At 40.8% G+C, this 25,290-nt stretch overlaps 1 protein-coding gene across 29 annotated transcripts in view; it reads right to left on the reverse strand.

The window, feature by feature from the left end:
* APBB2 (amyloid beta precursor protein binding family B member 2) overlaps window positions 1–25,290 on the reverse strand; it is a 377,507-nt gene that overhangs the window by 226,702 nt on the left and 125,515 nt on the right. For 23 of the 29 annotated variants that reach the window (XM_055588388.1, XM_055588387.1, XM_055588384.1 and 20 more), the window contains one exon: window positions 8,658–8,777. The exons of 4 other annotated variants lie outside the window; for them this stretch is intronic. The gene's annotated coding sequence lies outside the window, so the exon portion shown is untranslated. Of the gene's footprint in view, window positions 1–5,121; window positions 5,305–8,657; window positions 8,778–14,554; window positions 14,574–25,290 lie in introns of those variants that run through there. 2 more of the 29 variants (XM_055588373.1, XM_055588377.1) reach the window with 2 other exon arrangements.

Here is a 25,290-nt window from a genome sequence, read left to right on the forward strand (position 1 = left end):
GGCAAGCAAGGGATGGTACGGACAGGCTCATTTGTCAGGTTTCAGCAGAACAGTAAGTCTTTCTCAAAAATCCCATCCCCATCCCAGTGGAATAATTCTCAGGTCCCATTGACCAGGACTAGGTCACACAGCCACATTGGCTACAAGGAATGCTCAGAAGTCAGGGGTGAGAACTGGCATGTGTCTGAGGCTGATCACCATACCACCCTGAATTAAATCCAGGTTCTAACAGTGAAAATGGAGCAGGATACAGGTACTGAGTGAGTGAGCAATTAATTGTGTCTCCATTTTGAGTCTCCATCCCAGAAATAAGAAAGTCATTCATGGACTAGAGAGGGTAATTAATTACAGTATTTCCAAAGTGTCTTCTGCTCCCCACACCAAAAGCGTCTACTACATATAAAGTAAATTTGAATTTTATAAATTCAAGGCCTATATAAAAGCAAACAAACAAAAACTGTCTCATCTTTAGGTTTGTATGCTCTGGAATTTCTCCCTATATGTAAGCAGGTATAAATTGGCAGTGAAAAGGCTAAAATGTAGCCATCAAGTCTTGCTGTTGTGAAGCCTGATTACAACCCAAACACTAAAAAGCTTTATCTCAGGTGGGGTTCATCTTCCCCTAGCCAGAAAAGCCATATTAGCTGCAGCTCAAATGTTCAAGGTACCAGATGAGGGAAAAGCATTCTAAATGTTCTTCCCCCACCTTACTTCTCCTCTGCTCTCAGCCTCCCCCCTTTCCCTGCCTGCTCAAACAGGTGCATCTATTTACCCCCCTGGATCTCCCATGGGACCAGGCCACCCATCAATTTAATGTTCAGTGGGTTCCCACTGCTCTGAGGAAATGATCTAAACCCCTCACCAAGGCCCTTGAGTCTGCTTTAGCCCCGCCTCCTTCCCCATCCTCATACCCCACCAAGCCCCACCACGTCCCTATGCCGGGCCCACGCAGGCCCCCTTTCCACCCCTTGAACTGTTTATACTCCCACAGCCTGCACTGGGCTTTTCTCATCATCCACATGGCTAGGCTCGTCCCCTCCTTCAGATCACAGATCAAATGCCACTTCTCCAGGGACATCTTTCCCTATGTCACTCCGTGTCACGTGGGCCCTGCTAACTCTCCATCATGCTACTGACTCCTCCACAGCACGTCCCACAGTCCATAGTTATGTTCCCTGTCAGGTAGCTTCTCCACTCTCTGTCTCCATCACCAGGATGAATGGAAGTTCCCAGGGAACGGTGACCTTACCCACCTTATTCAGGGCTGTAGCCTCAGAGCCCAGCAAGTGCTCCAGACCGCTGTCTCTGCCCCTGCTTCCAGGACAGGCTGATGCGGCTGACCTCTAATTCCCGTCTGCATCGCTAACACTCCAAATGGTGGTTTAGTTGCTCAGCCATGTCCGACCCTTTGCAACCCCACGGACTGTAGCCCACCAGGCTCCTCTGTTCATGGGATTTCCCAGGCAATACTGGAGTGGGTTGCCATTCCCTTCTCCAGGGGATCTGCCTGGCCCAGGGATCAAACACATCTCCTGCTTTAGCAGGTGGATTCTTTACCGCTGAGCCACCAGGGAAGCCCAACACCTCCATGTGGCCACCAAACAGACACTGCATCCTCAGAACCTGCTCCTCTGCAATCTGGACCCTGGAATTCTCTCTCTCACCAATAACATCTCTTGCTTGTAACCCTTTCCTACTCTCACATTGACGGGAGCAGGCAGCACAGTGGTTAAGAGCACACACCCAGGAGCCTGACTCTGGGGTTCAAATCCCAACTATACCACTTACTATGTAACCTTAAATAAGTTACTTATCTCATCTGTGCCTCAGTGTCCTTGTCTGTAACTGAGTGATAACAGTAGCATCTATGTCACAGAGACTTGTTGGAGGATTACAAGAACACACCTGAAGTGCTCAGAATAGTGTCTGGCTATGTAAGTGTCAGTCATTAAGAGTAACAAAAATAGGCATTATTATGAATGTGCTTTGTTCTCACCAGGCTATGCACTCCAATGGACCTGTACTGTGTGACGATATCCCATTTCACATGCCCTTCAAGTGCCACCCATGGCACCTGCAATCCCATAGCTGCTCTGCCATCTACATGATCAGAATCAGACCTATTCCCAAACCTTTGTGTCTGATCGGAGAAAGATGTTCTGTACATTTGATTTTTAGATCTTGAACTTCACTGATTACACATATCTTTACTAGCCTTCCATTCCTCTAAACTGCTACATCACACAATTTGAGTCTACCTGATGCAGTTACTACCTTTAGTCACGTCTACCTATGAAAACATCAACTGTTTAAGGACCATATGTAACTCTTCTCAACCCTCCAGAAAAGCCGGCACAGCATTTACGAGTATAGCAGGTGTAGCATCAATGCATCTGGCACTGCATGTTGACTGGCTCTGATCACCTGTCCAGCTTTAACTCCACTCTGTCACTCAACCAGGAAAAAAAAAAAAGAGAAGTCTATTTTGGTGACTCAGATGCTAAAGAATCTGCCTGCAACGTGGGAGACCCAGGTTCCATCCTTGGGTCTGGAAGATTCCCTGGAGAAGTAAATGGCTACCCACTCCAGTATACTTGCATGATAAATCCCATGGACAGAGGAACCTAGGGGGCTACAGTCCATTGGGCTGCAAAGAGTTAGACACAACTGAGTGACTAAAGTTTTGCTTAAATTGGACCCTTCAGTGTGAAAAACAGTGACTTAAAAACAACAACAACAACAACAACTCTTCTATCTCCTGATGTTCAGGAAATCCTCTTTACCCCTAACCAAGCCCCAGTCACAAGGATAAGATGGTAGCAGGTATGCATGATTTAGCCAAGTCATGGTGGATTTATTGGTATCAAACTCCAAATGAGCAATATGTAACTTAAGCTTTTTGAGGAATGTTCTTGTACTCTAAGAGATGGAGATCAACTGTTTTTCTTCTCATAATTGTACAGTCCCAAGAAAGAACTCAAAGGAGAAATCAAGAGTAAGCCCATGGATTTAAGTATTTTCCATAAAACTGAGAGAGAAAATGACTAAAAAGTCTAAATATAGCTTTAACAAAACATTCTTAACAGACTATTCAATTAGCTTGCTAGTTTCTACTTCTATATACTCTATTATCTATCCATCCATCCACCCACATTCTCATACAAGGAAGGTCTAGAAGGTATAGATGCTAACAACAAACTGACCTATCTCGTGAGTCTGATATATACCAAGTCATTCCTTTCAGAATTCTGTGGGCTTCATTATGCGCTGGTTTTCATGACCGTCATTCAGTTCACCCAAGTTCACTTCCCCGAAGAACAATGTCAAATTTGCATAAATGAGCAAATGTCCAAGAAACCTGGAAAAACAATTCTATTTGCTTTGGCTTCAAAATTGCCCCATAAAGTTGCTTATTTCTCTTCTTTCCTTTCCAGAGGCTCCCAGAAGGTGGGTCTTAATGCCCCAGTCTGGCTGGGACATTTTCACCCAGTTACTCCCATAGCAGAGAGTGCTGTGGCCACCTCCCCAAGGATAACACACCCTTCTTATCTCTTCCTGAGTCAAAGCCTGCCCATGTAGCCAGAAGGCTATCCATCCCCACCAACCCAATCCTCTTCACATGGGGTGTGAGGAAAAGGCTGCTCAGAACCCTTACAGTATCCTAGACATGCAGGTACTCACTACACTCTACCAACAGGTTCCCTTGCTGCAAGAAAGCTAGTGTTTGGAAAGAGAAATGGGACGCACACTCAGCTCTCCAAGAACTATTCTGCCATGTTTTTCAGAGTCTCCTTCTGCAACCAACACAGACGCCAAGTGGGCTTCCTTCCAGGATGTTGACTCCTACCACTGAAGACCTGACATGAGGCTACTTTGTTCCCTTCTCCCTGTTCCTGCAGAGGAAAGCACTAGATCCACAGCATCCTTGTAAAAGGAGAACTTTTTTTTTTTAATGACAACAAAACAAGACCTCAAATCTCTAGATCAGAAGAAACAGATTAGAGAAGGATTTTTAAAAAAGAAAAACACCTACAAAGAAGGGATTTTAACTTGGACGACTGAACTTTGGACAATTCTTCTTCAGAGAAAGATAAATATATAGAAGTAACCTTTCTTTATTAATCGTAAAGTCAAGATAGACCCTTACTTACTAGGACATGAAATATGTTTTCATATTTATAAATAACCTAAAAATACTGCTAGGAGACAGGCCTCATAAAACAATTTCACAGCTTTGGTTCACATAACATCTGACAATCTATAGCCTAACCTACTGATTTCGAGCTGTGCACGGAAAGTGGTATTCCACGAAGAATGAGGTGTCCATCATTGAGACTGCAGTTCACTAAACTACACAAGTGTGGTTACTCAGATACAAGGCAACTCAGTAAAAGGATCTGCAGAACACCCATCCACTGAAGTAATATTTATTTAACTCCTATTTCTATTTAAAGTTCTAAGGAAATCAGGGATTATAATCAGATGATTCAAAAGGCTTAAAAATCCTTTAATCAGACTGCAGCGGTAAAGTTTATAGTCAATATGGTAAGCAAAGATGACAAAAAAAAAAAGACTACCTATTTCAAATACATGAAAAATCTGAATAAGATCTAACAACTTTTTAAATACAAAGAAAACAAGTCAAAATCATGAGAAATAAATCCCTGGGCCAGAACTGAAAATGGAAATCAGAGTCAGTGGAGAAAGCTGAAGCTTTGAAGACTTAAAGGCTACTAGAGTTACTATCGGAGAAGGCAATGGCAACCCACTCCAGTGTTCTTGCCTGGAGAATCCCATGGGCGGAGGAGCCTGGTGGGCTGCCGTCTATGGGGTTGCACAGAGTCGGACACGACCGAAGCGACTTAGCAGCAGTAGCAGCAGCAGCAGAGTTACTATATGATCCAGCAATCCCACTTCAGGGCATATATCTGGAGAAAACCCTAATTCTAAAAAATACATGCACCCCAAAGTCACTGCAGAACTATTTACAATAGCCAAGACATGGAAACAAAAATGTCCATCAGCACAGGAATGGCTAAAGAAGACATGATGCGTATATACAATGGAATATTACTCAGCCATGAGCTTCCCAGGTGGTGAAATGGCAAAGAATCTGCCTACCAATGCAGGAGTTGCAAGAGGTGGGGGTTCGATCCCTGGGTTGAGAGGATCCCCTGGAGGAGGAAATGGCAACCTATTCCAGTATTCTTGTCTGGAAACTTCCATGGACAGAGGAGTCTGGTGGGCTGCAATTCACAGGGTCGCAAAGATTTGGACACAACTAAGCACCCATGCATTACTCAGCTATAAAAAAAAAAGAATGAAATAATGCCATTTGCAACAACATGGATGAACCTATCACGCTAAGTGAAGTTAGTCAGACAAAGACAAACATCATATATCACTTATATGTGGAACCTAAAAATTTGGTACAAATGACTTATTTACAAAACAGTGCTGCAATTCATGGGGTCGCAAAGAGTCGGACACGACTGAGCAACTGAACTGAATTGAACAGACTCATAGACTTAGAAAACAAACTTATAGTTACCAAAGGGGAAAGATGCGGGGGAGGGATAAATTAGGAATTTGGGATTAACACATACACACTGCTGCTGCTGCTGCTGCTAAGTTGCTTCAGTCGTGTCCGACTCTGTGCGACCCCATAGATGGCAGACCACCAGGCTCCCCCGTCCCTGGGATTCTCCAGGCAAGAACACTGGAGTGGGTTGCCATTTCCTTCTCCAACGCATGAAAGTGAAAAGTGAAAGTGAAGTCGCTCAGTCATGTCCGACTCTTAGTGACCCCATGGACTGCAGCCCACCAGGCTCCTCCATCCATGGGATTTTCCAGGCAAGAGTACTGGAACACATACACACTACTATATATAAAATAATCAATACAAACACGCTGCTGCTGCTTAATTGCTTCAGTTGAACACGCTGCTATATATAAAATAGATAATACTGTAGAGCACAGGGATCTCTATGCAATGTTCTGTAATTACCTACATGGGAAAAGAATCTGAAAAAGAATGGATTTATGTATATGTATAACTGATTCACTTTGCTGTACACCAGAATCTAACACAACACTGTAGAACAACTATCTTCCAATATAAAATAAAAATTAAATTAAAAATTTCTATATTAAACATATATTACTTGTATGATTTTTAAAGCGCTGTTTCTCTATTAGGGCCTTCAGATTACCTGTAGTTACTGGGTTCAAATAATGGATAAAAAAAAAGGAGATATGAGACAGATATCAGCATCATTTGATGCTGAATCTTTTAGGCTTCTAAGACCATAGTACTGAAATATATGGCGTGGAGAACAGATAAGTGGACAATATCTAAATAAGTGATCACCCAAGTGATGACCAGGTCACTAGAAAGTCTGGTGGGAGGAAAGAACGCAAGCAGAAGGCAGTAAATCTGGGCTCAAACTGCAACTCTGCCCTGTCGAGTTACTCTGTTGCTTCAAGTCTCAGTTTTCTCATCTGTGAAGTGACGATGATAATATGAACCTTCCAAAGCATATCCCCCTTGAAGCAAAGAATTTCTAGCAAATTCACGATGCAGAGAGTGGCACAGAGTAGAAGAACAAACAAAATCCATGTCTTTCATCACTGAGAACAGAGGAAGTCAAGGAGAGAAGGCCAAAAGAAATAATTGTATGTGCCTAATGCTGTTGAAACTTTTTAAATGGCAATTCTTTAAGAAAGGGAGGAAGTGTCCACACTGTGAGTGGGAGAGAAGGGAGGGCAGGAGAGCCAGGGCAGGCGAGCAGTAGGGGCCCAGCACACTGATGGCCCTCGCGGCCTTGCTCACACCCTCTTGGGCTTGGCCCAAATGAGCAGGTCAACACTTGTGAATTTCCTAAGGTAATTTACTTCTTCTGCCCCAAGAGCCCAAATTTTAAAATTTTAACCATTTTAAAGGAAGAATTTCCTTGAAATATATTAGACTGAACCATAAGTAATCGTGGGCTTCCCTGGTGGCTCAGTTGGTAAATAATCTGCCTGCAGTGCAGGAGACCCAGGTTCAGTCCCTGGGTGGGGAAGATCCTCTGGAAAAGGGAATGGTTACCTACTTCAGTGTTCTTGCCTGGAGAATTCCATGGCCAAAGGAGCCTGGTGGGCTATAATCCATGGGGTCACAGAGTCAGACATGATGTGGCGACTAAACCATCACATAAGCAATCAGCATTTTTGTAGGTCAAAAACAGCTGAATATTAACAATTTCATATGGTTCAATAGTAGTACATGCCTTCAAAATATTTCTATGGCAGAGATAGGCAACATTTTTTCTTAACAGGTCAAATTGTAGATATTTTAGGCTCTGAGGGCCAAGAAGCAAAAACAGAGATTACGCAGGTAGCCATTCAAAAATATAAAAACCCTTGTTAGCCCCTACAAAAACAGGAATGGGCTGGATTTGACTCAAGGGCCACCCTTTGCCAATCTCCATTTTACAGTATCACAAGGGTAAACTTTTTCTGATTATGTTCACTATGAAAATCGCTAATTTTAGGGTAATACAGTGATGCCCTTGAAGGACACGAAAATGGATGTGTAAAGGCCATTGCTCCCACCCAGTGGCTTTAACGCTGGTGTGCTTGGTCTGAACCCCAACTCGCTGTCAGCTCTCCCTTCCGCTACTTCTTCTAATGACCTGGCTTATTTTAGAAGCAATTGTCTGGGGGAAGGGTTGAGGGTGGTTCTAACTTTTCTATGAAGGCCAAAAAAAAAAAAGGAAATGTACAAGGAAATGGGGCTTAAGGGTGACTATGAATAAACATAACTATGGAAGGATGGGGAGCACAAGCACTCCAAGGAATGACCCAAAACACATCCCTGATTTGAAGCCAAAACTCCAGAGGTCCAAAGGATGCCAAAAAAAAAATAAAAAGTAAATACCTAAAGAGCTGGCCTAAGGTTTAGAGACTTAGGGGGCAAAAAATAAGTCTGAGACAGACTATATAGAAATAAGAGATCATTAAATGTGCAACGACCATATTTCTCCTAAGTTAATCAGAGAGGGATCAGACAGGAAAAGGCTGCATTTGTGGACATTCCTGAAAGACTAATACTGGAAAAAGGCAACTGTTGTGAGACACAGTAAGTCATCACCGGGGGAATCAACACTTTCCTCCCGTGGAGAATGGTAAGATATTAGAGTTGGGAACTCTCTCGCCAACATGTATTCAACAATGACATACCCTGAGGACCTCTTCTGGGTCCATGAATTTTTTTATTTCAAAGGTATTTTTTAAGTCACTGGGAAGTGTTTCTAATTTATGGCATTGCTATTGTTTCAAATGTTATATATTGCAATGAGAAAGGAAAGCTTCAACAAACAAGCAGAAAAAAAAAAAACACCTATGCGTAAGTGGATATACTAAAACAGAAAAGAGAGACTGCTGATATACACTTCTGGTCTGTCTTATAGGGCCACTGATTCATAAAAATCCTAATTTAGGTAACATTTCCTATCATTCAATATTAAAAACTTACCCTAGAGCAATCCATTCTCCTGCATTTCTGAATACTCTCATGTATATCTTATAAACCTTCACCAGTTCAGTACCCTGCCACTTTCTACACGGAAAATTAAAGGGGGTTAAAAAAAGAGAGAGACAAATCCCATACGTACATGAGCTGCCTGGATGACAGTGAGCCTCTGGGTACCGTCTGCCCATAGCGACGACCAGTCAGCACATTGTCAGGGACCCCGGCAGTTTCCAAGTACTCAGGAAAGACTGAGATGGTTAAGCTGTTATAGGAGGGAGACAAAAAGAGAGGAAAAAAAAAAAAAAAGGCAGAAATAAAAAAAACAGATTTAGGATAATGATTGCATTTTTTTTTCATTAAAATGCTAATGATGACCACAAATTTCCAGATAACCAGGTTGATGAATTATTCATGGTCACATCCAAGATGAAGTCTCCCTGCCACTGCCGGAAGGCCCAGAGCATGCTGATAATTAGCATGTGGTCCCTCTACTGAGTGTGACAGAAGCACAGGTGACCACAAGTCTGTCCATCAGTGCTGGCCCTCACTGGCCCTCTTGAGAAGACCAGATGACCCCACCCACACTGACGCTTTCTCATCTCACTCTTCCTTCACATCAAGGAATAGCACTAGCCTGGCTCTTTGTTGTGACGTCTAAACTCATACACTATAAAAACTTGAAAAGCTTGAAAGGAGACATGAAATTTTCTCTATTGAGCAACAAAAATATCTAAATTTTTAAAACTTTTCATTGAAGTAAAACATACAGAAAATGACAACATACCACACATGGACAGCTCAATGAATTTTCTTAAACTGAACACACCAGATCAAAACCCAGAACATTATCAGCACCCCAGAAGCCCCACTTCGTGCCCCCTTGTAAAGGTACTACTCTGCATGGATTACTTTTGCCCAGTTTTGTAGACAAATTGATTCACTGTCCTTATCAATTTTTCACTTAAAAATCATTTGTTGGACACCTCCTATATGCGAAGCACTGTGCTAGGCTCGAGAGCTACAGAGATAAGACACTGTCTCTGCCTTTAAGGAAAGCAAAGTCTATTGGGACCGAGAAAAAACACACAAATGATCCCCCAAGGGCAGTGGGATGTACACAGCGACTCAGATTCATGGCAAGCATCCCAGAAATAGAGAAGCAGGGAAGACTTTCAAAATACAAGGGATGCCTAGCATGTCCTCAGGCTGAGCAGGACTCAGCCAAGCTGGGAGTAGGAGACCGGACAATGGAAAAGGCAGAAGTAAGAAACTGCATAGCATGATTCAGCGTTGCTAGACTCTCCAGGGTGAAGCCAGGAAAGAAGTGGAGCGACCGCACCCTTGTATACAAATTCAAAACCTTTGAACTGGCTGCAGAGAGCCACTGAGGGATCAGATCTGAGTTTCAGATCCATTACTTTCTGGATGGATTCACAGAGGGCAGAGCAGAGGCAAGGAGACAAGTAGGGCCAGTTTGGTTGTCAGGTAGGAGAGGAACGGGTAAGATTGGGGCATGGAGGTAGGTGGGGAAGGAAAAAGGGGAGAAGAGTTAGTACTTGAAACATCCAGACACTAAAAGCAGAACAACATGGTACCTGACTCCATGTGGGTGGCTGACAGTGACATTAGAGGTGAAGAATACTAGTGAATGAACGAGTTTAATAAGGAAGACAATGGGTTTAGTTTGGTGCATTAGAAACTGAGATGTAGAAGATTTGGGTGAGGACTTCCAGATATTCTTGAGTGTGAAGGTTGGCGAAGAAACCTGAGCAAAACATAAAAGTGGTTATTACATAGGAAGTAGCAGAAATTAGATTAGCGGGTGAGATCACTGAGGGAATATGGGTAGAGGGAGACAACTGGAGGATTAGTGCTAAAAGCAGAAGCCTAGAGAACACAATGATAGGGAGAGGAAAAAGACCTTGTGAAAAAGACCAAAGAAGACAGTCAGAGAGGCACCACGGAAGACAATGAGATGATTAAAGACAAGAAATGAAAAATACAGCTTTGGATTTGACATTTCAGCAGTCAAGGGCCACCTTGATTGAAGGTGGTTTCATTGAGGTGGTGGAGGCAGAGATAACAGAGCAAGTAAGAGAAGAGAAAGGAGAATGAGCAGTTGTTGGAAGAGACTGGTGCTAATCGAAGTCCACTGATTAGCTGAAGGAATCAGTAGAGAGAGAAAGGGTGAGCATTCAAGAGGGAGAGGTAAGAACAGGATGACCCAAAGAAGGTGGGTAAAAGGGTCAGGAAGACAAATGAAAAAGCTGATTTTAAGAGGAAGCGGAATCCACAACCCTCTGACATTAGAAGAATAGTAGAACTAAAGGAATAAAACAAATCTGGTTATGGTAAGTTTGAAAGGAACAGCACTGGTGGGATATTAGAGGCAATGGACCAAATGGCATCAACATCGTAGACAAAATAGTTGCCATGGCTCTTTGCGAAGAATAAGTTGACACACAAATGGCTTGATGCCACAGATCCTGAAAATCTTGATATTGGGCTATCCTCTAAAATTAAAGTAGCCTAACCCTGTTTTAAGGTAAATAAACATAGCCAGTACGAATCAAGACAGAAAGGGGCATTTGCAAGATCAGCACACCCACAGCAGAACCTATTAGTACTAAAAGAAAGAGCACACAAGCAAAAGATTCAGATGAATTCACTTCTTAAAATGATTTGTGATCTCAGTGCCAACCTTTCCAAGGATTTACACATAGTTTCATTAAGTGAAACCATGACCTACTATCCTATAGGCTTCTTAAGATGCTTCCATTCAGATACCTTCTAACATGACTAATCTAATGAGAATGAAGTCATGGCATCTGAAAGAAAAGGCAAGAGGAGGAGGCTGGCACTGGCAGTGGCACCTGCCCGTGATCTCCTAGTGAAATGTCCCTTAAGATGTCACCCTGCTCCAGTCTCTTGCCCACGCTCCCACCTCAGCTTCTGGCGAGTCTGGAAGTGGGTGGAGTAGCTCTGCTCTTGAAAACAGCTCCAACAATGCCAAGCGTAGCAAGGTTCATTAGAAAGTCTAATGCGATGGAAAACACCTTATAAAGTAGCTTTTCTGTTCTCCAAGCAACCTTTGTGATCTCACAAACTCCAAGGCCGCTCCGGAACTAGTCTGTTTTGGTTACATGACCATATCTACTGGCCATCGTTGGAGGATGACAGAATTTCAGAATTGTAGATAAACACATGATTATCCTTAAAGTCAGCCAGGACAGAGAAGGTTACGGAGCCATCAGATGCCTACGGACTGTGCCATTCATCTCTGCATCCCTGGGGCACAGGGGATATAGCAAGCAGTCCATAAATATGGAATCAATGGATAAACCAATACATAAGTGAAGAGTTCTCACAACCAGGAGATAAAGAGGCCAATTAAATGGTGAGGACAGAATTACTCTTTCTATTCCTTCCTTTCCCACCCTGATGTCAGAGCCAGGCTGCAAATCGCTTTCAATCGCACTCACTTTCCTCTCCATAGAAGAAACTCTTTATGAACTCATAAACAAATATTGTGTAAGTAAGAGAGTTCAGAAATCATGAAAAACAATATGCCTCTTAAAAGGGAAAATAAGTAGGTGCAAACATTTTGTGTATACAAAGAAACAGAAATTGCCCACTTTACATCTGCCTTCTTTGTTATCCTTCAGTGAGAAGGACAGAACATCATTACTCTTAACAGCAGGGTGCCTCTCCTCCTACTGCTCATTCACACAGCCACCCGCTCAGCTTCAACCCACTGGGGCAACAGATCCTAATGAGATAATCAAGTCTCGCCTCCTTAAAAATTCTGATCCTGACACGGATTTGTATTATTCATCATCTCACTTCTTTTACGGCACATAAGCTCCGAGGTATCACCGATCACAGTGAACACATTTCACACATGACAAGAAGCACACTGTAGTATTGTCTGGAGACAACTTTAAGGACAAAGTTCCCCAAAGTAAGGAATTGTAGGTGGTTGTTTTGTCTGTTAGTACGCACTCTGTGCTTCTGAACTGTTAAAAAATCACTCAGTAACTTGGTCCTGGAACACTGACTGTTTCTGCCCATCTGAACAGCAATATATCGAGAAGGAAACAGATCTAGAACACTGCAATCTTTTTTCGATTCTTGATTAAGGATCTAGGAGACCAGGGCTTCCCTGGTGGCTCAGTGGTGAAGAATCTACCTGTCAATGCAGGAGACATGGGTTCGATCCCTGTTCCGGGAAGATCCCACATGCTGTGGAGCAACTAAACCCATGACCACAACGAAAGAGCCTGTGCTCTGGAGCCCACAAGCCACAATTACTGAGCCCTTGCGCTGCAACTACTGAAGTCTGAGTACCCTTGAGCCTGCAACAAGAAGCCACCGCAATGAGAAATCAGAGCACCGCGACTAGAGAGTCGCCCCTGCTCGCAGCAACTAGAGAAAAGCCTGCACAGCCAAAAATACATTAATTATTCAAAAAGAGAAAAAAGAATCCAGGAGACCAAGATGAACAATACACTATTCACTTGAATGCAAGCCACCAAGGAGAGGAAAGGAATATTTATGCCAGTACACAAAGTGTTTAGTGTGCAACTTTTTAATTACTGTATTTATGATACTATCCATAATATATTCACTAACACAAATGCTCTCTACAGGGACATTAATCCTCAACAAATACATTAACTCTTCCCTTCTCTCCCCCAAATTCTTATTATGCTGACATGGGGCAAAAATGCCAAGAATTCTCTCCAAAATAAACATTCTATGTCAACAAGCACTTGTTCTGCTATCTCCCTTTCTAACTATTTTATGATAACATAATCACTCTACTTAAGTACTTGCTGCTATTGCCCTAAAAGACAAATTTGTAAGCGAAATATTTTCCTAAAGGGCTTTGTTCAATGTAACATCTTTTTTGCTATGAAAGCGGGTTCAAGCTACTAGAAAGTTGCTTATGCTAAATTCTATAACTCATAATTCTCTGGTATCACCCTGCATTATAATACTGTATAATTTCTGCTTTTTAGAAACCTCAAGGAGTAAGACATGATTATGATGAAGATTTTCATAATAGCTAAAGGACGACCCATCTAAGTAATAAAACGGGTTTCATTTCAATCATATTGGATTTTTTTTTTTTCACTAAAAGATAATGCCTGCTCAGAGAGTCCAGAAAACGATTAGTCTCCGGTGGCAAAGAATCATCAATATGACTATCAATTATCTTGCTCTATTAGAACATGAGAAATATTGACTGAGGAAAAGACGGGAGCCCTGTGGATACTAAGCAGATGTTCAATTTCTACCAGCATGAACTGGATGGGGAGTTCCTACCAAAGCAACAGGACATTCTGGGAACCAAAAGGAAGAGGCTGCTGAAATTCAAACACCAAGGAAAAGGAGACCCAAAGGTGAAATCTGAGTCACAGGTCTAGGGCTAAGTGGAGTCAGGCTGAGTGGAAGATGAATGGATGGGACAAAGGGACAGGATGAAAAGCTGGCTCTATGTGGGTGCTGCTGGTAACCCACTGACCAGCGCCAGTGGTCAGTGGTCTGGCCAGTGGCAAAACCGCCTTTCCAGGCACAGAGGGATGTCTGCTCCTCCCCTCAAAGGTCACGAATGCTACATTTTGGGAGATGTTTTGCCTGCCAAGTTTGGTTATCTCCTCTCCCCTGCTATCAGGAGGTGAGTTTCATTACTGTTCAAGTATCAATCTTTCCCTTCGTCAAGTCAGCTGAGTTTGGAAACCAAATAAAATATAAAAGCCTAAGAGAACTAAAACTTAAAATACCAAGTTCCACATAAGCTCTGAAGGACACAGTTCACATTCTGAACCCATACTAGGGCAGCCAAGATGTCTTTTTTGTTTATTCCTGGGTTCTTATAGAACTCAATTCCTATTCCTTAAGACTCACAGGAAGTCATTTAGTACAAATGTAGCCAAACCCCAAATGTGCTCTGGGGTGGTATTAGTAAGTGACCATGCCTCAGTTTCCTCATCCATAAGATGGATATTATAAGATGGAAATAATAGTAATATTTACCTCCTACAGTTGCCATGATGCTTCTCAGGTGGCTCAGTGGTAAAGAATCTGCCTGCAATGCAGAACACCTGGGTTCAATCCCTGAGTTGGGTAGATCCCTTGGAGAAGGGAATGGCAACCCACTCCAGTATTCTTGCCTGGAGAATTCCATGGACAGAGGAGCCTGGTGGGCTACAGTACATAAGGTCGCAAAGAGTCGGATACGACTTAGCGACTAAGTAACACACACACACACACACATGGTTATTTAACAAGGACTTCCTTTAGAGACATTTAGTAAGCTGAATATCCAGGAACACAACTAAATCAATTGCTCTGATGTGAAGTATCTGTGGAAATGTGTAAATAAACTCAAAACCTGGAGAAGAGAGGGCTTTGCCACTAGATAAGTAGCTGCAGGCAAGTCAATTAGGCTTCTACACCCATTTGTAAAATGGGTTAATGATACCTATCTTGCAAAGGTATGAGGAACAACAAATGAAAGGCTTAGACAGTATAAGCAAATGTAAATTAAACCTTAATTAAATGGAAACACAGTACCTAATGCCCTATGACACATAGATCTTTATTTAGAGCTGAGAAAGTCATCTGCCTGGTGGTTTCTATCCAACTCTCACCACCTCATATGATAAGATCTTCTTCCCAAATTATTTTCAACAACCTTTCTTTGTATGTGTTAGTCGCTTAGTCGTGTCCAACTCTTTGTGACCCCGTAGACTGTAGCCTGCCAGGCTCCTCTGTCCATGGAATTCTCCAGGCAAGAATACTGGAGTGGGTTGCCATTTCCTTCTCCAGGGGATCTTCCTGAACCAGGGATCGAACCTGCATCTCCTGCATTGCAGTCAGATTCTTTACCCTCTGAACTATAGGAAAGCCCCTGTTAATAAAATGTTTTCAACATTACTGTTTAAACAGGAAGTACAAGTATTATTGAATGTTCAGGTTAAAAAAAACAGATTATAAAACTCTGCACCCCCCCCCCAGCATTATGATATTCCCACTTTCTTTCTTTTTCTTAATTCAAATGATTTCTTTTCCCCCTTTCCCATTTTTCTTTATTAAATCTTTGCTTTCTCACTGGAAGTTATATCACTGCAATAACAGTAACTACCATCTTTATGTTATTTAGCAATTTACAAGGCACTTTCATATACATTATCTTTATTTCCCTTATTCTTTCTTCCCTTTATTTCCCCTTGCTTCACTTTTCAAAACACAAACAGAACTTCGTAAAATCAGTAAAGAAGCCATTTCTCTCCTTCTGACTGCCAACACATTAACATACAATAGAGTTGTCTACAGCAACTTAGACTATATACAGTATACTTAAATACTGACACATCTAAATCTTCTTGCAAATAATTTTTTTCCTTAGTGATGATCTTTTGAAGTTAAAATAGAGTGAAAATTATGTAAATGTACCAACATGTTAACATAAGACAGGAAAATTTCTTTAAGTACCATGAAAAATAGTAAATAAAAAATAAAAGAGAAAAGAAATAGTAAAAAGATTTATGGAAAGAAAAAGAACAAAGTTGATGTTGCTTTAACTTTCAGGAAAATTTCCATTATCTGTCTCACCAGACCTATTTTTCTCCAAGTTCTGCATTAAATAATCTGATCATTAAATCTGTGAAAACCACAAGGGATGCACCCATCTCATTAAAAAAGATGATCTTTTAAGCTATGATAATGAGAAAGAGCATCTATTTTTGGTTTTAAGGGCAGAAGTACTTCCTGCCTGTTGCTCCGGAGGCAGCAACACTTCTAGTAAGCTTTAGCACAAAGCAGATGCCTGGCACTCTTGACTGATCATGATGAAAACAGGAACCTTCAACTAGGAATGTTTCCTCTCAGAAGCTCTGCATACTCTCAATCTTGATTTGTCAACAAAGAACATGAGGTGTCTGAAACAGAAAAGCATTAATTCTACCAAGGGAAGGTAAACAACATTTTTCTTAAAAAAAAAAAAAAAAAAATGGATTTGGCAAACTCTAGATTGGGAATCAGATCAGATTCCCCTATCTTCATTCAAACCCTACAGGATACAAAAACCTTTAAAGTTTGAATTGGCTTCCTCTTGGCTTAACAATGGTTCAATAAGGTCCATAGTAATCTTACAGTAATTCTTGACATACATTAATATATTAACAACTTTAAAAAAATGTTTAATGTTTTAAAACTGGGGAACTAATAAAATATGAGGAAAAAGTTGAAAGAGAGGTCATATTTGGCCCTGATTCTGCTGTGGTGTTTACAAGGTCAATAACATAAGCCTTTGCACATTATGAAATCTTCTGCATTTTGCAAGGGATATTCTGAGATTTTATCCTAAGAATAAAGAAGGATATCATGGTCTGACAATCATCTATAAAATCTATAGATACGTTTCATGGAAACTCAGTATCCTACAGAATATACCTGTCTCTGTGTGTGTGTGTGTGTTTGTGTGTGTGTGCATACCCATGCACACATGAGTGCACGTCCAACTCTTTGCGAGCCCATGGACTGTAGCCCACCAGGCTCCTCTGTCCTTGGGATTCCCCAGGCAAGAATACTGGAGTGAGTTGCCATTTCCTCCTCCAGGGGATCTCCACAACACAGGGATAGAACCTGCGTCTCTAGAAGCAGCAGGTGGATTCTTTACCACTTGAGCCACCTGGAAGCCCATAAAATATACCTGGGACCACTGCATAAAATGCTCCTGAGAAAAGAGTTTTTTGCCAGCTTGGACACGACTCAAGTCAAACTAGTAGGGGACTTAAGAAAGTGTGACCTAACTGGGATTATGGCCGTGGAAAGCCCAAGGGGATGAAAGTCATTTCTTTGAAATACTGTAAATTGTATGCTATTCTTGTGAACAGGTTTGAGGTCGGACTTGGAATTATACCTAAGAAATAGCTGACCCTTTCTCCTAGTATGTACTCAAATCAAGAAAGGATGACACTTATTTCAATTTTGACAGTGAGAGTAACAATCCTTGAATGAAACAAACATATAGTAAATGGAATCCATCCTAGAATAACCAAATTAACTCTTCTTTAATGGACTGGACAACCATGTATCCAGGTAGAAAAACCAAACTTGAAAAGTTAATGATTAGGGATTTTCAGGATTGAGTGGTGGATTACAATTATGTTCTTAACTACATTCCCTCCAGATTCCACTAAATAAGAGTCAGGGATAGACTCACAGGAGAATGGAAGAGGGGAAAGTTGATGGAAAAATTTTTTGGAAAATGGAAAGCAGATGAGCTAATGATGAGTGAATTTTCAAAGAGGGACAGACAAAACTAAATGTGTACTGGTAGAACTGACAGGAAGAAGCCAGCCAATGTGGGGCACAGATCCCTAGAAAAGTACTAGTCCAGGCACAGTTACATCATGGGGGCATGAATGGAGAAGGCAGCGTGGAGGTAGCAGTGACAACTGGAGAACCACTTGTAGGACATCTTAAGGAGCAAACCTCCAGATCCATCCTGAGCCATGAAGCTTGCCAGCTCTCTCTCCTTCTATCTGAGAAGGTTGGGACTCAGGACCACAAGGAAGAGTGACTGAGTAGAGGTACCATTCTGAAATAGAGGACTGAGCAAAAGCATACACTCCAAATGGAAATAACTTTCTTTGCTGGATTTCTAACCAGCCCAAGAAAAGAGATCTACAGTTACCAAAATCAGGGAGAAAGGGGGCTTCTGAAAACAGAAAACCATTCTATGGTAAGTAAGGTTCCAAGGCGACGTGAGAAGAAGCCTGCCCACTTATTCATGTATACAGAGCCTTCACATAAATAAAAATGGACAGCAAATGATCACTGGACATGTGATGAAGAGTCTAACGTGACAGACAGGAACTTCAGGAGAAAAGAGGGTCAATTCTGGGAGCAGGAAAACACTCTATATCCATTATTAAAAGATATTTGCACCCATAAAGAAAAAAATAAGATGTTATAAAACAGAAATATTGTTGAGTACAAGAAAGAGTTACTAGAAATTAATATTATGATCACAGAAATTAAAAATCATAGAAGGGATAGAAGATAATAGAGATAAGTGTTCCCCTAGAGTAGAACAACAACAACAACAAAAATCAGAGGATAGAGGTCAGGAATTTTTTTTTAAACAATAAGGAAGTTGGAGGGAAAATACAAAAGTTCCAGTGTGTCTGACAAGTAAGTTTCAGAAAAGAGAATATAGAAAACAGTGGTAAGAAAATAACCATCCACTACCTCCCACAAAAATGATCACCATGGATGAAAAAAGTTACACACCAAGGCATGTTATATGAAACATTAGGGGATTAAAAGTAAAAGACTCTACAATCTACCCCCTACATAAAAAAAAAAGTCACATATAAAATAACCAGACTCAGAAAAGCATCCAACAATTCAAGAGCAAATTTGGAAGTAGAAGAAAATCAAGCAAGGACTCCAAAAGTCTCGGGGAAAATCATTTCCAACTTTAAATTCTGTATCAATCAAATGTGAGGAGAGACTAAGTGATATCTTCACACATGCCAGATCGCAAAAAAATTACATCATACTCTCTCAAGAAGCAAGTGGGCAATGTGCCTCCCCCCAGAGAAAAAGGAAACCAGGAGAGATGCTATTCAGTAAACAGGTCAATCAAGAATTCCCAACATGGTAGTAAAGGAAAATTCCAGGTCAACAGCTGTGCATAAGGCCTCAAGAGCGAACAGTCCAGAAGGGAGCAGGCAAACAGAAGGCTCCCGGAAAAACGTCACACACACACAGGAGAAGTGAGAGCCAAGCCGTTGCGTTTGACCTTATTTGAGAATTTGGGGATGAATAAGTAGCACATAAATAGAATGGAAAGCCAAAAAAAAAAAAAAAAAACAAAGATTTTTTTAAACATACTGTACAAAAAAGAAAACAAAGCCACTGCATAACTCAGCTATGGAAAATATTGATGGAGATACAACTATCTCAGAGAGTGAGAAGCAGGTATTTAAGGGAAGGAGTATAAAAGAAAGCTAACTCCTTCTCTTCCTTAATAGAAACTCAATATTTAATGTCTAAAAATGAAAAAAAAATCAAGAAATATCAATATAAAGATATTAGCTACATGGAAGTAAATATCAGAAGAAATGCTAACTGAATTGAAAGCAGTTGCTTCTGAGAAACAGGAAATGACAGAGCAAATACACAAGCAGGAACTCGTAACCTATATACATGTACTAGGATGATCAAAAAGTTAGTTCAGGTTTTCCTATATGATCTAACGGAAAACCCAAATGAACTTTTTGGCCAACCCAATATTACTTCACACAAAAAATACATTTTTAAAAGGGTATAAAGTTATGACTAAAATATATAAACCACCTAATCAAAGACAAATTGATGATGTGAAGTTTCACTTTATACTATAAATTTAAAAAAAAACCCACATAATCTTAGTCTCCTCCTAGTTAATCAAATTGTTAAAAAATTCAATTGAATGCATTTCACCTTAAACTAGTAAGGAGCACTGCATGAGAGATCAATTACACATAAATTGTCAACACGTGGTGAAAGCCCCCTGGATACCAGGGCACAAGGGGGGCTCCTCTATCTTTGTGATCACAGAATCATTAACCACAACTGCAAGTGGATAAACAGGCTGTCTACTCCTCATCTACCAGAGACCCTACTGTGCTTCTCATAGTGAAGATTTGTCCTTAAGGAGGGAAGAAGGATGGAGAATGTTCAACATCAGGACTCTCTTCCTATATTTGGGAAATTTCTCATCATATGAGTATTGAAGAGACACACCTTTCAACATAGAGACAAAAATGGCTGGACCTTCCTGGACTCCCTTGCAGCTAAGGCATGGGACCTAGTTTTGGCCAGCCCTGCATTGAGAGCTGGGCCCAGAGGCAGGAGTAAATTATCACGGGTGAGGGCAACAGCAACAACATCTAGTGCCCAGAGGCAAGTAAGGTGGCAGATCTGGTAGCAAAAGTCTGGCCCTAGTGGTGTGGTCAGTGTAAACTAGCATGAGCCTGTGTTCAGGATCTGTGATAGAGTCCACCCTGCACTGAACTAATCATAGCATATGACCTTGGCTATGAATCTGGCTGTGTAGTGTCTAATTGCTCCATCCTGTTCCCAACTTCCATCAGTTCTAGAAACTACCCACTATCTTCTCAACAAATTACTTTCCTGTGTAAACCCTTCAGCCAGTCTCTACTGCATCTATCTAAGAACCCTGCCTGATACACTGCCCCAGAATACACAGGTGGAGATAGGTGACCATCTACTGAAGTTAAGAATGAAACATTTATGTTCCTTATGATACTAAAGCAGAATTAAGGACATTTTTCCATGGGGAAGCATGGGGGAAGGTTAAGCTTTAAGTTACAAATAAAACTGTACTGCTGGAATATTATGGGTTAAAAGTTTCAATGGGCTCATCTATTCTTTGTTTTCTCCCACTAGAAAACACACTCCAAGTACAAAATCACAAGCTGACTTTACATTAAGCCATGAGAATGTAATCAGTTTGTGAATTGTCACTACTCACATTTGGCAAAAGACTTGTGCTCATGATTTTTGTTGTTGTGAGTGGGCAGAAGAGCAGTGGGTGAGGTACAACAATTTTCTTTGTCTTTCTACTCAACACAGAGCTTTCTGAGAGATGAAGCCGTTTGAAAACCAGTGGTCAAGAACTGCACATGAATATGAAAATGCAAACCAAGGCATGCAAAGATTTATACTCAACGGTAGAAACATCAATATTGCTGAAAAGCTACATCCATCAGCTCAGCCTACTGCAGCATATTTAGTCCCAAGACTGAGAAGGCTGAACCCTAGGCAATTTATCTGCATGTGTGTCGGGCTAACCACACAAATTTTGCAGATGAAGCTAGAAGTTAAGATAGATAGATTGGAACGAACTGTTGATCTGACCAAAAGGGCCTCATAAAAGAGTCAAATGCAATGATGACATTAACAGAAATGTGGATGCAAAGAAAGAAAGCCTCTCTGTGTGGTGGGCATTGTTTTTGGAAAATGAGGAAGTGCTTCAAGACAAAGTATAGCTACAGTTTTTGTTAATTGTACAGAACAAGATTATACCCACCCTGTAAAGAAAGCTTACAAAATAAATGCAAAGCCTGATGTACGCACATAACTTTCCTTTCTGTGGTGTTATTTCACAAAGACTTGCCAAGAGATCAATTCCTCAGTCACAGAAGTTAGGATATAAGGTCACCTTGGAAAAAAATTAACTGTATTTCAGTTGGTGATGTAAATGCTACCTCAAATTCTCTCAACTGCCAAAGCATCTTTACCATAAATTCTTCTCCTGTGCCGTCAGTTCCCATGAAATATCTAATGGCTGCTAAAACAAGAGTTTCATTCCACAGTTGTCCAAGTGAATTATATTGTGCTCATGCAGTGTTTTGAAAAGCTGAGATAAATTTATTTTAGTCAATCCCAGATCAACCGCCTCGCTGTCCCCCACTCCCTGTTTTTCTTTGGGATTACAATGGACAGTGATGCCACACAGCAGCATGTGTATGTATCAGAGTGAATATGCAATCTAATCGCCACAGCTCTGGACAGAACAAAGCACAATCCTGCTCCTTCACTTGCAGAAATCAAAAGAGAAAGGCAGCGGGATTCCAAGAAACAAGTCTCAAAAGCTTTTTCCATGACTACTTTTTTGAGAAATTTTGAAATAAGGGTCAGCTTCTGATGCATAATATAAAGGAGGCAAATTCATAGCTAGCTAATGAATTTCAAAACGGTGAAACTCTGCTATTTCCAAAACCCACCGTGTCCAAAGCCTGAATTAATATTTAGGTATACAGAAGTGTTTTTTTGTTCTTCCCCTTCTCCAATGGCTTAAGGGATCACCCAGAAATGAGGGGTTCTATTTCATCCTGTGTAGGTTATGCTGTCAACCATCATTAAGTAGCAAAATTTTTTTTTTTAACTTTTACTGTAAGAATCTCTATATAGAGCTTCCCTGGTGATACAGTGGATAGGAATTCGCCTGCCAAGGCAGCAGACATGGGTTCAATTCCTGGCCTGGGAAGACCCCGGCATGCTGTGCAGCAATTAGGCCCTTGTGCCACTGCTACCAAGCCTTTGCTCTAGAGCCTGGAAACTGCAAGTGAGGAACCCAGGTACCTCAATTACTGAAGCTCTTCGCCTGGAACCCATGATTTGCAGTAAGAGAAGCCACTGCAGTGAGAAGCCTGTGCACCGCAATTAGAAAGTAGCCCCTGCTCACTGCAAGTAGAGAAAAGCCCATGCAGCAACAAAGGCCCAGCATAGCTAAAAATAAATATAATTTTTTAAAAAAAGAATCTCTATATGATTATATAACCTCTCAAATACCTTCTTAATCTACATTTTTTAACAAATATGGTGGTGTTAGTCGCTCAGTCATGTCCAACTCTTTGCAACCTCACAGACTATGTAGTCTGCCAGGCTCCTCTGGTCCATGGGATTCTTCAGGCAAGAATATTGTAATGGGTTGCCATGCCCTCCTCCACAGGATCTTCCCGATCCAGGGATCGAACCCAGATCTCCTGCACTGCAGGCAGATTCTTTACCGTCTGAGCTACAGGGAAGTCCCAACAACAAATATGGCAAGATATAATTAAAATGGCATTGAATAAATCAATATCACACAGTGTAAACTAAACCAGTGACATTCTAAAGAAAGTATAAAATGGTGAAACACTGTTGCTCATTTGGAAAAACTGTAACTGAAAGCAAGTCAAATGAAAACCACTCCTCCAACATTTACTACAAACACAGCAGTCTTTAGTGGACATGGACAAGGAATGAGGCACGTGACACGCCTGCTGCCAGCAGGGACTCAACAGACTGCAGACACACGACCCATGCAGCACTGATGAACACTGGGTCACAGGCCCCCAGAGAGACTTAATGTGAAGGACAAGAGGTTGGACAGGTCAAAGGGGACCCATCTCTGCCATATTATTAAGCCTAGTATACACACTTTAAAAAATCTTATGTGACATGACTATATCCACTCTTCTTATATCAAAGGATATGAGTCAACAATACTGTCAAAGTAACTTCATGCAACTAAGAAACTTTACCGTATCTTCCGTACCATATCTTTCTGACCTCACTCATTAAATTGCTGTATTTACTTTTGACCAGTCTGAGTCTCCCACTGGAGTATGAGACAATACAGGTCAGAGGTACACCCTACAGAACTTTTTTAACACTTAGCTCTACACAACTGAACACAAAACAACCAATATATTAACGATGAATGGATGAATGAATGGTAAGTACTACAAGAGTAGATATTTATTTGGTGATTTTCCTGAATACAAAGATTGATTCTTGACAATAAAACAAAGTTCAGGAGGTTTCTACAAAGCTATATTTCATTAAGAAAATGGTCAAAATTAAGAATCAAAAAATACACAAAAGAGGCATTCACTGAAGCATAGTTTAGCATAGGAAAAATGGCAATATTCTAAGTCTTCATCAATTGGGCAATGTGCTGTTTTATTATGGTCAAACATGGGATAGATTATGGAACTACTAAAAGTGACAAATATGAAGGCCTGTATCAGAGGAAAATTAAGATATAACAATAATAAAATATAAAAGGTCAAAATAAGATGTATACTACAACTATGAACAAATAAAAATGTATATATATGTAAAAGAAAAGTGGAAAGAAATGTACACAAAAACACTTGTGTAAGTACCTAGACTTGGAGCTCATAGGTGATTTTTCCACTCTAAACATTTTGTAATACTTAATATTTATATCATCATTTATAGATCCTATTGTCAAACTATCTTGCCATTTACAAATTCTTGTAGCATTTTAACATTGTGTCCAATGGTAATTGTTATAATGATTATTAATAGTGACTTATTTAATCAATCTAACTGCTATTGGAAGATATACTACTATTTTATGTACTAAGAATAAAACAAAAGTGCTGCCAATAGTTGTAGATGGTCAGCAACTGCAAGATACATCAAATATCAAGAATGTTAAGATGGGAAAGGTCTGTCTTAGAATCAATGAAAAAATAAAGAATAAACAGAATAAAGCAACTGTAAAATAAAAATTAGGCAAGAAACTAAAAAATCTATGAGGAAATTGATAGAAATCTCTTAACAAAGTAAGTTATTTGAGTCACAAATAAGTCTATATAGAGACTGGGATAATAAAAGGAACAAGGACATCATACAACAGGAGTCAAGTCATCATTGTACCTCTGAGATCAAATATCTGTGGTCCAAATGGAAATGGATTATTGTTGCTCAGTCACCCAGTTGTGTCCAACTCTTTGCAACCACATGGACTGCAGCACGCCAGGCTCCCTGTCCCTCACCATCTCCCAAAGTTTGCCCAAGTTCATGTCCATTGCATCGGTGATGCCATCCAGCCATCTTATCCTCTAACACCCTCTGCTTCTTCTGCCCTCAATCTTTCCCACCATCAGGGACTTTTCCAATAAGTTGGCTGTTCACATCAGATGACTAAAATACTGGAGTTTCAGCTTCAGCATCAATCCTTCCAATGAGCATTCAGGGTCGATTTCCCTTGAGATTGGCTGGTTTGATCTTCTTGCTATCCAAGGGACTTTCAGGAGTCTTCTCCAGCACCACAGTTCAAAGGTATTAATCCTTTGGCACTTTGCCTTCTTTACAGTCCAGCTCTCAAAACTGTACATGACCACTGGAAAGACCATAGCCTTGACTTGAGTAAATGGATTGTCAAGAAGTAA

The sequence above is a fragment of the Bubalus kerabau genome, chromosome 7 (genome assembly GCF_029407905.1).
Source record: "Bubalus kerabau isolate K-KA32 ecotype Philippines breed swamp buffalo chromosome 7, PCC_UOA_SB_1v2, whole genome shotgun sequence".
NCBI lineage: Eukaryota > Metazoa > Chordata > Mammalia > Artiodactyla > Bovidae > Bubalus > Bubalus kerabau.